We start from the raw sequence: 14,552 nt of genomic DNA on the forward strand, positions 1-14,552 counted from the left end.
TTGTAAATAAATACACTTACATGGAACATTGATAAAATACTTAAGTTTGAAATATGAGTTGCAAACAATAAAAAAATAAAATAATGAATATTTCTGTTTATCATTAAAAAGTGCTCCAATTCAATAAGTATGTGAAATTATAGATTTTTTTAGGTATGCATTAATTAATATTCATTTCTATTCAAAATTGATTTATACGTCTAATCAAAAACATTAATTTGCAGTCTTTTATGTTTAAATGTTTGATGTGAAATAAATCGAGTTGCAATAAATTACTTGAATTAAACTTGACTAAATTTCGGCAATGAATTTTCTTCAGAAGAAATATTGATGTTTAAATGGGAAAAAGATGTGAAGCGAAACGAAACACGTTTGAAAAGTATTGCAGAGAAAAATCCGTATTGGTTTTTAATTAATCGAACGAATCTTTACACTCGCAGTTTAACAATTAATTAACAGTTTCTCCCTTCTATTACTGGCAGCTGCCTTCGCGGAAAAATTTATACGCAAACTTTCAGCTTTCATTATCCACGTAACCAGTATCTGGAGCAACGAAAGTTCAACGATCACGCGGTTAATTTCGTTGCATCCCGCGCGTGCAACAAAATTGGAGTAAACAATTCATCAGAGACCCCGACATGATGGAATTTATTAAAGCATTGTAGTAACGGAATACATGGAAAACGAATGAAGAATTGAATTGGAATTTTTTACGATTCCTCGAATTGAAAACAAATATTAGTATGTAATGGAGAAATTTTATCTATTTCTAAATTTTGTGATATTTAATAATAACCGAAGAGGGTAAAGAATTGAAGAATTCTTTTTTTTTTTTTTTTCAAATATTAAACTATATACATTTATAAAATATTTATAAGATAAAACTCGTCGACACGATTTTAACGATGTCACACCGAGTCGCTATGATTTCTTTTCTTTCGTCAGCGTCATTTGCACGACAGAACAGGAAATTAGCCAAGGGACGGTGGATTTGTTGGCGCGTTTTAGTCGTCGAAACGCGGATGAACACGTGGGTGTCCACGAACGACCCACACGATGGGTGGACACGTGTGCCGGACGCGTTGTTTGCTGTGCGCAATAGCCCACAGTATCAGGACAAGGTGGTAGTAAACAATGTGAGCATATATTACATACGAGCACCTACATTCGCCCATTGTATCGCACCCTTGTTTCCCTTTTCTCCATCGTCCACGAATCCTCCTTTTTTCCACTCCTTTTCTACCTTATTCTTCCTTTACTGCACCATGATTCTGATTGCTTTGTCAGGAAAATTGTTATTATAAAAGGTTCCAAGCAAAGCGAGCATAATGTATGAAGAAATTAAAACGTACAAATGTAATATTTGATATTAATCGTGGTATTTAATCTCTGGATCCCCAGAGATTAATTTAGAGCCCTAATTTAATTATCATTTTTTCATTCCCATTTCATTTATTAAATATTGCTGTTAAATGAGCAATTGTTAAACGCTATCCTTGAGAGCAGTCAATTGAAATACTAACAAAAGTTTCATAAAACGATTGTTAAACGATTATGTGATTTTAATATATGCAAATGTAATGTCTAGTATTTTAACCGGCTTATTAGAATTCATGTCAGTAAGAAGCAGAATGCAATAGAAATTCATTATTCATTGTACAATTCATCGTTCGATTATTACGATCGCGTTACAATCAAATTCAATAGCTTGTAGGTGCATAGTGTTACATCAATAGACGTGTCATTGATAAATTGGTGATCACACCAATTATATTCGACCAACGTAATACGTCGTTTGTTACAGACCAATTAGATCGATCTAATTTGCGACACGATATAATAATTAGTCAACGTTTCGGATGCGTGAGATCAATCTGACCATAATTTGAAAATTCAAATTGATGAATCTACTTGATTAATCAAAAATTATCATGGAAGAAAAACAAGATGGTATTATGAAGATAATTAAACAAAAAGTCAAAAGAATTAGATTGAAGTATAATTGTTGGAAGAAAATGTGGAATTTCGCAATTATTAACTCAATGAAAATTATTTGATTTCACCACTTTTAAAACCAAATGAAAAGCTTTAATTTTACAAATTACGCGTTCTTCGTTTTTTTCTTTTTCACCTTACGTCTAAAATAATCATTTCCATCCGCATTTCTGCTACTTTTTAATTAATCCAGGACTTCCTTTTGTTCAAACACAATTAAACTTCAACAAAGAATCTCCCATTTTCCGCTTATTTATTTTACATCAGCCTTACTTGTTTGTTTTCAGGCGCTGTTTGAGCAAGCGTTGTTAACAGCAACGTTTGTCGAACCTTTCCTCGCGTTTGCTTATCCAACCTCGCCTCGATTCCTGATTTTTGTACTGCTTTCTGATTCCTATTTCCATCCAATTCTGTCTGTTTCTTTTTCATGCTTTTAAATCACTATCGATAATGTTTTACAAATGATTTCTTTAATTTAACAAAATTGAAAATAACGGAGAGATTCTACAACCCCATATTGGATACCCTAATATATATATTTTCTATTTTTGTTTAATTACTGATTTATTAATATCCTTTATCCACACCGTGTATTGAATGCTTAATTCCCAATGCGCTCAAACCGTATCTATAAATTTCCCTAATTGTGATACAAATTCAAGATAATTTCTACAGCGGAAAGTTACGAAACTGCATGAAAAACATTTCTACAGAAAGAAGAATCCCAAGAACATCTACAATCTTCACAGTTTAACGAAGTCTAGTTCTTCATTTCGCTGTTTTCTCTAATTCGAGGCTCCAGCATGGAAAGACGGTGTAGCGAAGTTTGAACGGCAGAAGTTTGTCGTTTCAACGGCAAGAAAATTGTCTTGGCATTAATTACGCTGCTGCTTGTCGAACTATCTTCTATCCCAAATGAATTGGCTGTTAGAAAATACAATCTCTATTTCGAAACACGTTGCAACCCCTTTTTCTCCGAGTTCGCAATATGCTACGATCGTTTTCAGACTTTTAAGCAATATTTTTCCGCCTTTCAACAGTCCTCAAAGGATACAATAAAGACGAAAAAATGGAACGAAAGGAAGCAACAAACCGTTTAATAAAATTTATTTTCCAAGTGAAGAAATCTTTGATTTGCTCTAAAAAGAAAAAATACAAAATTGATGAAAACAAGTGAAGTTAATTAGAAATTCACGTACAAGAGCGTTATCCTGCTGACGTTGTTTCGTTACCTAAACCCAGTGAACCGCTTCGGGTGTAGATTCTATCGCGAATGATTTACTAACATTTTGAGCAAAGATAATGAGGCTGGGACGAAGGAATACGCCGATAGCCAATTTCTTGGATACCCGATACGACGACGTACACGCACCTTACCAAGCAACCGTGCACCCTGAGTAATCTCGTTTTTATCGGCTCTCGCAAAATCCTCCAATTAGCGCGCATAACATTACCGTAATTACAGTACCTAACCGCGGCATCATCGATAGGGGTTAATATGCCCCTCGATGTTTCGACGGGTCCTCGTCCTCTCTTGTTCGATCAAATTACATCCCGCGTGCCGTAACGTAACGTGAACGCGCAATTAAAAAATAGGGAACCGGGGAGGGAATATTTTCGCGAAATTGCAAAGTTAAGCACTTTATCACCTGTAATGGTCAGGTGGTCGACCCACGGTGATTGATCCTACCAAATTCAGAGATACGGTTAACTCTTGACGGTTAATGGAGTATTTGAACAATTTTTTTTTATATATTTTAATGCCTTTTAAATGGAAACTGTGCGTTTGGGTTCTTGGATACCTTTAGTAATCAACCCTCGAACGACGGACCATGGAGAGAGCCCCAATTTTGATTTAATTTCGTATTTCGTATTGCTTTCATTTTCTCAATTTTACACTTTTCTTTTACAATTATTTTTTTACTCTTTGAAAGAATCCTTTAGGCTAACTTTAGATTAATATCCTTGATCTAATATCACGATTCACCCAGGCTCCGCTGTTCAAGGGATGACGAGAAAGAATTCGAATTCAAATTAGGATTGAAATTTAGAGTATTTGATAAATTCCATCAGAAATTTCACTCAAATTTTCGTGATACACTTGTGAAACACTGCTTGAGAACAGAAATTTGTCCTTGTTAATAAAACAAATGAAACGTGCATTATGCCCGAGACAATTGCAGGATTTACATATCCCGAGAGCGATAAATCTAAACTGCATTAGCAAACTTGGTAAGAATACATGTTTCACGTAACAAGCGGTACTGAAACACCATTGGGAAAGTGGAAGCTTGCACCCGTATCATTCTGGAGTGACAAGCAGCTTAAGGTGTAATAAGACTACGATAACAAGGCGTCGCCTTGGTGAATAGAAGGATCGTACTTGACAACACGGTTTTACAGTTATTCTCGTACGGATACAGGGTGCAGGATCTGAATTAATCCTTTGCTTCTCGCGATACGCACGCAGCGCGTGCAAAAGCTTCGAAACAATAGCAGACGCGTCGTCGCACTTAATTGAAACGCCTTTGGTAAAGGTTTAAGTTAAATTTTACTTTCACCCCTAGCCCTTTGAGTTTATTTTACGTATCTTCGAAAAACAGACCGATTCGTGAATGAATTTACAGAATTAATTGAATTTCGTACGGGATTTACGAGAAGACTGTGGAAAGAATGAACACTTCATAACGAAGTTCAAATTATTATAACGAATTTAATGAATATTCTAGCTACGTTTCGTATTAATATTCTCGGTTTACATCTCTTCTGTTTTTCGTAATTCTATGGAAATATAATTAGTGAACATTTCAGACTGAAGTACTTTGCATATGTATGCATATGTGAAATAAAGGATTTGGTTTCATTGCTTTTATTCGTCGTATAATAAATAATAATTTTGTTGAAACATTATGGAATTAAATTCGTTTCATTGCTATAAATATATATAAAGAAAAATCAACAATTTTATTAAAAAAAAAAAGAAATGTTCACAATAAATTCCACTCTTCTCTTATTGTTACATTTTATTATTTCCTGGAAATCATTTTTTTGAGAAGACGAAGTAGCTGCTTCAGGTAAAAAAAATTAAGAAATAATAAATAGTGGATCGTCAATTAAACCTCATTTTTATTTCTGAAGTTTCGGTTCTGAATTAAAGTCCTTATGTAAAAAGCTTTTATTTATTCGCGTTCCTTGCCCGAAGCAGTCACTTTGTCTTTATTTGTGTAATTATTCAGTCGAGCAAAGTTAAGAGCTGAGAAGAGTTTGTAATTAAAAGAGAAACAACGAAAAGAAATGAAAATTGTCGCATCAGCAAAACGTAAAATTCCACGCGTTGTAATTAATTCGACAAAGTTGCTTAACGGGGGGTAAGTTCGTAAGAAAGGTGGTTTACAACCGCTGTTGTCCACGTGCTTTGCCCTACCGTGTCAGAGGGTGGAAGCAACTCGGACATAAATTTCAACGGGTCAGAGGCGCAGATGCAAGTCATCGTCGTGGTGGCTTGGCCCGGGACCAAAGCTGATCGCATTACAAAGTGGCCTGGTTAGAGTTAGAAGACCACCTTCTCGAGGGTTTCATTATTTTTGAGAAGATGCCGTCGTCGGACGACGACGTCGAGCACGGAATCTTGAAAGTTTTATCGACAAAATCCCAAGATTCTCCCAGTATTTTCTTTAATCCTTTATTTGGTATCTTGAAACTATTTTGTTTATTAAAATTGTATCCCAGTTTAAGAAAGAAATAATGCGGCAAGAGATTGTTAATAACTTTCATGAAAATTTGTAATGGAATTTAACGATAACGTTAAGGTAAATTTTTTTTGCAATTAAATATAATGTTATGCAAAGAGAATTTGAAAAATATTGATAATTTATCTTACAATTCCCATACAAATTATTATAGATTTTATTTCGATTTTTATAACAACGTTCGTTATCCAACGTTCTGATCACAATTTACAAAATCGAGAAATCATGAAGCAAAAAAAAAAGGAAATAGGATAGAAAATGGAAAAAAATAGCACCTTTCCAGATGGTTCCTGTCGATTTTCGTGAAAACAGCGACGCGTTATTTATTATCGAGGAGGCTGGCTAAAATATGATGCCGTTCCTCTATCTGCCCTGCCTTCTGCCCACTTTTCTACGCTCCTTTTCACTTAGCAAAACGCGCCCTATCGACATGAATAATCACGAGAGCATAAGTATTCTCGAAAGTTCAATTTCCTGTCAGGCCGGATCGGTGATTTATCGCTTGACGCCTGTACACGCGTCGATATTATTTACCGCCCTCTCGATACCGCGGCGCCATCACCCTTTCCCTCAGCGATCCCGATCCGCTGGAAATTCGCGTTCGTGGAAACGCTCGACGCCCTGAGAAATAACCACCGAACGCATTTGTTATTCATGAGACCCCATTGGAGAACGGATCTTCCCTTCGCTTCTCGGTCCGAACCACTTGCCGCGAGTTCTCGGCTTCGTCGATTTGTAAATCGACCGAGGATCGTTTCGTCATCCGATGATCTTTAGTCTCGACGCGTTACACCGATTTGTCAGCTGATCCTGAGAATTTCAACGAATTTCAAATTCCTGTAGCCACGAGTGCTGCCTTGATAAATTCTTATCAATTAATAGATCGCTACCATCGGTCTGATCGGTAATTACCGGAAGTACACTTAGAAAAGAAGCAAGGGATGAAAAAAAAACACGATCGGAACAAGTGGCCAATCGCCGGTAAGAAATTCAGATCAATCACCGGTCCGGGTAGGAAGAAGAGAGAAACGAAGCAAAAAAAAAAGAAAAGGGAGCAGGACGATCCTCAGGGGCGTAGCAATAAATATCCCTGGATCAGAGGGAGCAGCGATCCTTTCGGTGTAGGGCTCGTCGAAAAGGCAATCTTGCTCGTTCGAACAGCTGATGGCATCTTGCTCGCGTACAGAGTCGCGGTTACGCGCGTCCAACAACAAAGAAACGAAGAAGAAGGTGAAGAGAGAGGAGATTGGTGGTGGTAACAGGGGCCGAAAGCGTACGACCGGTCGTACCGTCGGTTTTATCTAGTATCAAGAAGCGCCATCGACCGCCGCCAGCCAACCCGTACGCGATTCCATCGCGGGCCGACGCGACGCGACGTTGCATTAAAAGCAAAAATAAAATTATTGGAAACCGGCGGAATTCGGCGTCGACCGGCTGCTGACCGTTCGTTCCACTGCTCCCACAGCCGGTAGATATAAACGGCCACGTTCATCAACAACAGCCAACAGCCTTCTCGCTTGTCTTCTTAACCGTGGATGGCCACCTTCTGATAGCATTATGTGAAACCCTTTCTCTCCACTTCGTGTCCTCCTAACATTTGCGGCAGATTCAAGCGACCAACCACCATCGTCCACAGCTTCAACGTGTTCGATGCTGAAGGGTTCGATGGGTATTACGAGTACACCGAGGATGGGAAATTATGGTATCCTGGACTAAGTTCCTTTTAACCCTTTCTGTACAGTGCTTCCATTGAAAGATGTTAGATTTAATAATAGTTTAATTTTAAAAGAGGAAAGACCCGAAAGGCGTAGGTGTATAAATTAATTCTGTGCCTTTTGAAGATTCATTTTTGGAAAGTCATGGGAACTCCAATTATTGATCGAGCTTTTATGGTTTTTATATCCCTGTGTCACTTTTCAAAGACACAGAAGCGTGGAAAAAGAACCAAACGAATACATCGGTTTTATCAATGAATTCCTGTCTCCAGAAGCAAAACTGTCTTTTCCCAAGGAAACATCGATGCAGCGACTCGTTAGGTTGCAGTCATATATCGGGATCCCGGTTCGATCGACGGAATTCCGCGCGTGCCCGAAAGATTTCGAGGAAGCGTCGAGCGCGAGCAGTCGATTAGCTCGGCAGCCTTTCAGCAATGCGGTTTTATCTGTGTAATGATATCTCCGGGACAGGTGGAGAGAGGGAAGGGGTATCTCGTTGCTCGTTGAATTGCAACCAAGGTAGGTAGGTGAGACCCCGGGCTGTTCTTACAACGGCGCTCTCCGCATTCCCGGTCTGAGTAAATAATTCCCAGCGCCACGGAGAAAACGTGGCTCCATTATGGTAAACCAATGCTAAGAGGGCATGCACATTTCTCCGCGGGATGTCTCCTTCCGCGTAACTTTCCGCGAATTTGATGATCAATTCTGGAGAATGAAACGCGTTGCATTCGTTTGCAATGTATTTTTATTGCATTCGTTGCAATGCATTTTTGGTGCATTTGCTTGAATTTTCTTCGTTAATTACCGTCTGTATTACACTTCCTACTTTACAAAATTGATATATCAATGCTAACAATGAAAATATTTCAAGTGGTGCAACAAGAGGTGCCTTTCTCTTTTGATCAATTTTGTACGGAACTTTTTAAGTACTGAATAATTTAAGACGGAATAAAAACAGTCATGCTACCTCTGAAAAACAGTACAATTTAAAAACTGTAATTTAGATTTAGAAGCAGATAGAAAAGCGACTAAAAAATGAATATATTTGAAAGAAATAGAAAATTAAAATTGCAAATGGTATTTGAAATATTATGAAAAATTTAACTGGTATTTCTGCTTTCAAACATCAAAGTTTCATTTAATTTTCCAATGAACCAAGAAAATTCTATACGTCTGATCACTTGCTAGGTGCAAAGTATGTAGAGATTCTGTTCATTCTCCTCGGCTGCGTCTGAGAGGGACGAATAAAGAGAGACCCTTCTTTCTCAAAGAATCAAAAGTAGGTGCTACAGAGAGGCCAAGGCGCTTGCTTTACAAAACATCCAAAGTGCTATGGAAGCACAAAGCCAATCCCTTTCACGTTATAAAACCAGCTGCTCAAAGGGCTAATTGAAGTTGAACTTGAACGGATTGAAGTGGACGAAACGTAAAAGGTATCGCAAGGAACCTGTGAAACTACGATCCGATCTGCTGACACTCCGCTGTATTAAAACCGAAACTCCTTCCGCCGATTAATTGAAAAAGGAAAATGTAATTCGAGAGGTTCTTCCAATGGGCGACGAAAGAATTCTATTTACCCGACATTATAAAATTTCAACTGCATCTAAAAATATAGCTATCACCGTCCAGATTGGAGTACTTTAAAACTCCATTAAAAATATGTTAAATTCCTAATAAAACAGCAAGGAAGAAGGATACACTTTCAACTGAGAACGGCTAAGAAACACGACGATAACGTAGTTTCAACACGATGTTCGTCTACGTCTATTTTCATTCCCCGGTACGACGATAATCCAGCAACTTTTTTCCAGGAACACTTTTAAGGTGTGCACAACCCCTTAAGGCATCCACGTTCAACGGTTATCTTTCGCGGTTGTATAGGATAGCGCGTGTTGCCGCGGGGAAAAGGGGGCTCGACGAGTCCTTTTAAGAAGGATCTTAACTCTGGCGAACTGAAAGGGTCATCGTCAGATAGTGCTGGTTGCTCTTTGTCACCTGAAGGCTTCGTGATCACCGTGGAATAGCCGGAGAGGAACGATAATATTATTTCGTAGCGGGATTCATCGTTGTCAACAAAGTGGAATCTCTGGTCGGTTCGCAATGCTCCTCCTCTTATCTCCTCGACGCCGTGTAACGCGTCGGACTCGCATAATTAGTCCTGTAATCGGCGTATTCCTTCAACGTCGCTGATAACTTTCAACAGCGATTACGAGCCTTTTAATACTCTCGTATTTCCCTCCACTTTATTTCGTTTTTTTTTTTCATTCATTGCAAGCGAAATAGCATTACGGTTCCAATGTGCAATCTTAATTATTGTGTTTTAAATTGAAATTTGAAAAGGAAACAATCAAACAAATTTATCGACAATTTATTTAGAAAATACGAAAATTATAGGGCTGGTTATTATTATGGAAAGAGGATCTTTAATGAAATTTCAGTAGAAACAGATCGACGCATTCGTCCGTCTGTTAAGTTCAATACCGTTTCCCTGCCGGCTACAATTCAATTTATCATCTCACAAACAGAAGCGGAAGGAATTAGAGAAACAGATACTATACCCGCTTTCTCATCTCACGACTCTCGCAGAGTCTTCGGCTTCTTGTTCCTTTTATCCTTCCGCGAACAGATTAATATTTTAGCCGGTTGAGTATCAGCCACAGCAACGAGTTAAGTCTCGTTTCCAATAAATCGAGCCGGTTATATGGAACGGCCGACGGCGATGCCGGCGGATCCTCGAGAAAATATACCGTGGAAAATACGATCGGGCAAGTTCAAGTTGAAAAACTCGAGACCACGTCGAGGAAGTTCTTGAACAGAAATTTCAACGTTATGTACGAACTTCAAAGGGGCTCTTGTTCGCCTTATCCCTTCTCGTTCTACTTCCTTCCACCTTCTTAGCCGATTCAGTAGACTTTGTTGATCGAGAAAAGTTTACGTATTATTTATCCAGCGTCGTTCAATTTAGAAATACAAATTTACAGAGACTGCGCCGTCCTGATTGGCCTCGGCTAAACGCCACTGCCGCGCAAGGTTTATTTGAGAATTTTTCTACAATTTCTTCAATTCCGAGCGAAGGGAATTGACAATGCAATTTTTAGAAAATAATTTATAGGTTTTATTTATAGGTATACCGCATTGCTTCAAGAAATATCATACCGCGAAATAATTATTTCAATTTGTTTAATTAATTCTTTGTACATTAGGAATATTTCATTTACACATTCTAAATATGTCATAAAATATTTTGTCAAAATAAATAATTAATAAGTGAGAAACGATTTTCTGTTACTACTTTAGGCGTGATAATATAACTTCTCAAGTTTTGTGCAACGAATTGAACAAAAATTAATTCCTCGATTAACGAGTTAAGGAACAAGGAACCGAGATTAGAATGTTTGATTGAAAATGAATCTATAGTGTTTGTTGCATTACCACTAGTCGTGTTGATCATTTAACAAATTCTCCGTTTTATAGGAAAAAAAAACAGTTACGAGTTTATTGTTGCGATAAAATCAAGGTAATATGATTTATTAACAATATTAAGAAAGAATGAGCAGCAAACCGTTCAGAGTGAAAGAAGATCAAAAGGTTCTTTAGCAAAATACCGTACAATGATTTCTATAGGCTGTTGAAGCACCAGGTACGCGATCATTAATTTACGAATCCAGCTTAAAGCCGAGGGAAACGTTATCTCGTTAACAAGCGAATAATGTGCCGGTATAACGTATGAGGATACACGCGTCCGTGGTGCGAGGTGCGCTCCTTGAAATATGAATCGGTAATGCACCTGATGAATGAAAAAAATCCTGGCGAATGGTCGTATGAACGGTGAAATATGTATATATATCAGCATTGTGCGGTCGCGTACGAATACGTAGCACGAAGAAGATTAATTCCTTCCGGTGTACGTGCAGATTGATTTCTCGAGGAAAGGCACTGTTCATCATCGCGCCTGCACATCGACTGCTATTTAACCAAAATGATAAACGATGTAATTAATGCTGACAGTCGATGAGTTATACGCGGTGCGGTAATATCCCGGCAAAGTGAAAAAAAAGAAAAAAGAAAAGAAAAGAAGTGAATTGTTTCGTCGGTATTTTAACGAGTATTTTATGTTACCGCGAGTATCTGTCTTAATATTTTATCGCGTTGTTCTTTGAAGGCTGTTGAATCGCTTTATCGTTATTATAATTCGTGATTTTCGAATTCTAATCAGCACGCGATAAAATCTATACAATGGGGCCGCTTTTACGACTTGCTATTCAAACCGTGACGTATTTATTGAAACTCGGAAAATTTGTAAACGTTATATCTTGGAAACTAATTACAATCGGGTGTAATTAAAGCTTAATAAATTCGTCTTGAAAAGCACTATCACATAATCTGAAAAAAATACATAATTCCATTTAAAAAACGAAACTTGATCATCATATCTTTTGTTCGTATCCAAATTAATTAATTAATAATTAGTCGTTCAATGATTGAAATAATAATAATAACAGCAATAATTCAATGCAAAATATTATCAAAAAGGCACTAATTGTCTTTGTTTTCGATGTCTTCTTACAATATATTGTTTGTGTCCCACTCTGCCGAAATAATACCCTCGGTAGCCCTAAACATGACTATCGTTCGTAAATCATGGTATAAACGATTGGTCATATAACACGAATCTGAGGAAATAAACACCCTGACAGAAAGAATGCGAAAAAATATTTATTGCCAATCGAGTTTCTCGTCCCTTAAAAAATCCACGTATCAGCCGTCAAATTGATTAATAATTAAAATTTCAATAAGTCCTACTTGCCTATGGAAGCACGAATGATAAACCACAGCCATCTAAATTATTACAAACAGCTCAGATCAGCTTTACAATCAGCAATATACACGTATCCACTATTCAATCCATTCAATTACGTTCAATAAACTACGTGCTGAAAAGTGTAACACCTAAGAAACGTGACTGCAGCACAAGAGGTTAATCCATTCAACGAGCCATAAGAAATGGTGAAACAGAAAGCAGAATTATGGCGTGACAAGCGAGGCACGTTTCTCGGAAAATCGGTTCGTTTGAAATGCAAAAAAAAAAAAATTCGCGAGACCTGCAATAGTCGAAGAAACATTTGTGGCTAGGTGCGGTTACGGTAGCAGGGCTCTGATTTCCTTTGGCTAATGACGTGACGCGTGACCGGCTCATGGTGGTTGTTGCAAATAACATGGAAACACCTTCTACTGGTACTCGTATGAATAAATATATCGGTAGCCGAGTGACTTGAACAGTCTAAACATCGGGGGAAAACAGCAGCGAAGATCGCAAATCCAGGATCTAGCTTTGCTACGTCGACTCGCGTTTGCTTTAACGCGACGATCCTGCGCCCGGGGGATCTTAAAGTTTGAAAAGGAACGGGCGGATTTCCGAGGTAATCACGGTGCATCGAGAAGGAGTTTCTTTCGCTCGGAGGAAATCAGAGATAAACTGTTAGAGACGAGCGGATTAAACGTTCAGGATGCTGATATACGGCGCGATTAACTTCCTTTACTGTCTCGCAGGCTGAGAGAAATATGGGACAATACGTTTCGTTAAATGAATTCTACTTTGCCTTATGTAAGAGAGAAATGATTAAAATAACCATCTTATCCAAGATGCAACATCTTCAGGATAAGCTTCGATAAATTCTCGATTACTTGAACTTTCTCTTCGACTCGCCTTCGTAATCGCGTTAAGTCAATCGATGACCAGCGAGCTTAATCTCCATCGAAACGATCGCCACTTAGCCAAATCCCTCGAAAGTTCGTGCAACGATGACCCAGATTATGCAACGTTAAGTCCCTGCTAATAATCTGACCCCGGCAGAGAAGCTGCCCTAGCCAGCGTCACTCGATAAACTAATGAAACAGCGAGCTGCATCGTCCTCCTTCTCCGCCCACACTTCACCGATCAAACAGCAATTAGCGGTTCGCTAAGCGGTCGCTATTTCATTTGACGCACCACAGGTTCTAACAACTTTCCGGATATTTCATCTTAATCGTTGTTCATCAGCCACCGCGGATGACACAGGGGAGGAGTCATTAACACCCGGCGTGCTTTACGAGTTAATTACTTGGGGACTCCGACTATTACTTCTGCTACTTGTTGTTCATATTGAATTTGTATTTTTAGATTGAAAGATAATAAAATTTCATGTTATTTTTAGAATCTTAAAATGGAGAATAGGACAGGTTCATTTCGGACCCTACCTATAATAATTGCATCAATTTGTATTTTTAGATTGAAACAATAAAATTTTATGTTACTTTTAGAATCTTAGAATGGAGAGGAGGATAGGTTCATTCTGCGCCTTACCTACAATAGTTGCATCAATGACTTTATTGCACTTTTCCATGCAAAAACATAAAAATATTTGGTCCAAGCGATAATTGGATTGACTGAGATGTGAATAAAGAATGTTTTAGCCGTACGGCAATCGGATCGAGTGAGGTGCTAGAAAAGAGTGTTTGAACCGATAGACAGTTTTTCTGAATGAAAATGCATGCGCGATAATACACGTCGGCACGAGTAAATGAATATGAAACATAAGAGCGAATCTCGAAAACGAAAGGCGATCACAAATAAAACCATACTACCACTACTATCAAAAATAAAGACTAATTAAATAATATTCCTTGTAGTATCATTTTAATTAAGTCTGAATGAAAACTTTTTCTTCTATCATGAATTTTAACGATCCTCTGGCAACTAGTTTCTTGTAGACATTTATACCGTTACCACCACGGAATGAACTCATTCGATCGATTGCATACAGAGTCCAGGTATCCCGATGAGATTTACAATCGATACGGTAAACAGGTAAGCTGTTATAATGTATGCCAGGAACCGGTTCCCCTCGTGTTACGTTCGGTACAGGCAGAACTTGGTGCAACGGGTGATAATGCTGGGTATAAACGTACCCCTAATAGCATTCAATTACCTGTAAACCGTCCACTTTTCCTATGACTTACGGCCTCGTTTCTTTATCGTTAATGCGGATTAAGGACTCCGTGCGCCCAGGAGGTAGCGTACGACTTGTTTATACCGTTGTTACCGATTCGATCG

The 14,552-nt window shown here is 38.2% G+C and overlaps 1 protein-coding gene across 1 annotated transcript in view; it reads right to left on the reverse strand.

The window, feature by feature from the left end:
* The window catches only part of alpha-Man-Ia (alpha-Mannosidase class I a), a 350,946-nt gene that overhangs the window by 251,452 nt on the left and 84,942 nt on the right, over window positions 1-14,552 (reverse strand). The window lies entirely within an intron of this gene.

The sequence above is a fragment of the Osmia lignaria genome, chromosome 6, assembly GCF_051020975.1.
Source record: "Osmia lignaria lignaria isolate PbOS001 chromosome 6, iyOsmLign1, whole genome shotgun sequence".
NCBI lineage: Eukaryota > Metazoa > Arthropoda > Insecta > Hymenoptera > Megachilidae > Osmia > Osmia lignaria.